The sequence below is a fragment of the Aplysia californica genome, unplaced genomic scaffold (genome assembly GCF_000002075.1).
Source record: "Aplysia californica isolate F4 #8 unplaced genomic scaffold, AplCal3.0 scaffold00182, whole genome shotgun sequence".
NCBI lineage: Eukaryota > Metazoa > Mollusca > Gastropoda > Aplysiida > Aplysiidae > Aplysia > Aplysia californica.
The window spans coordinates 717232-718840 of record NW_004797452.1 but is presented as its reverse complement, the minus strand read 5'-3'; positions in this window follow the sequence as shown (position 1 = coordinate 718840).

Here is a 1609-nt window from a genome sequence, read left to right as displayed (position 1 = left end):
GAGACCCAAGTTAAATTCCCGAGTGGGTAGAAACCTTTAATCAAGTTGGTCTTTCTGCTGGGATGTTGTAACCCTTGGATCTTTCTGCTGGGATGTTGATTTCCTCTAGTCTTAGCCCGGGTTGGCTCTGGCAGGCAGGGTCAGAAGCCCGTCTTCGAAATGGTATGAATTTATTGTGTCAGTGGGGGCGTAACCCCCTTCTCCCCCCTCCCCCCCGCGCATGCATAAAAAAGAGAGTTGGAGTTGTTGCTGCCCACTCGTGTTACCATAGGAGAGTGCTTCGGTCACCCGAGCAATCCTTTGCTGCCTTTGTAGTGCACACTCGTCGCGCAGTACGTGCGCACGCGCGCTCGTCACATTTTCCTCCTAATGTGACGACTGGTTTGTGGGTGAGTGCATTTTCAGCAGTTCATTCAAGCCATGCTTCACTGCTTCTTAAAATTTTTTTTTTTTAGATGAATGGTGGGCGCTACTGGTAGTTGCTGCTTCTCCTCCTCCTCCTCCTCCTCCTCCTTCTCCTCCTCCTCCTCCTCCTCCTCCTCCTCCTCCTCCTCCTCCCCCCTCCTCTCCCTCCCCCTCTTTTGTTTCTGTCCAGTCTTCCATTTTCCCAAGCACCGGGTGACCGTTATTTGGCGCATATTATATGTTATTCAAAATTTGTTGAATAAAATTTGCTTTGATATACATGTATATTATTCTGTAGTTTAGATTTAGTGTCACTTTAAGGTGTGCTCTCCCCAGGCACGAGCAGTACGCTCGGCGCGGCGGGGGGACTCTCGTGCAGTACTCGGCAGAAAAACATAACCCTGACCTCAGTAATTTTTTCAGCTCAGTCCGTAGCTCAGTCCGTGCCGTGGTCACCTTGCTCGATGTTTGGGTTGTTGTATTTCACGCCCATCTCCTCTGGGTGCTATGGGTGTCTGCACGCCCTGCGTCCCAAAAGAAAACAGTTTTTGTACTTGGATGTTGTATTGATTGTGTTTCTTTTTGCGCTGCAGATGGTTTGAGGGCGCCGCTGCTTGGTTATGCTTTAAAAAAAATTGTCCCTTTCTGTTTGTTTTTTTTCTTCTTAGTGCCGCATGACTGTCGTTGTATCAAATTCAAGTGCTTTTCTTTCACCACACTTTTGGGTGAAAGGTGCTACTGGTTGGTGCTAATTTTTGTTTTTCCTTTTCTGTCTGTTATTTGTGTCTGTGTCGTCTTGGGTTTGTTGCACGCCCTTACAGTTACAGAGTTTATTGTTATATTTACTTATTTGCTCATGGCGGACCGTGTCTGTTCATGGGTTGCCGCGTAATAAACTACAGTTACACCCCCTCTCCCCCGCCATCTCACCTTTAACAGAAAGACCCGAATGTTCTGCTTTTTTTTTAGCTCTATAGTCTCCCCCCCCCATCTACAAACGACCCATCTGTTTGTTTTTCTTTATGTCTGCACCCCCCTCCCCCGCCCCGTCCCCTTTTCTTTCCCTTGCACACGCGTCCGCAAGTGTGAGCACACTCTGGCAAAAGAGAAGGGCAGCGGGCGGACCAAATTGACCGTTTTGTTGATGTCCGAAGGACCTGAGAAGCCCGGTTGTGTTGTTGTGCCGCGATGGAGGGACGAACAT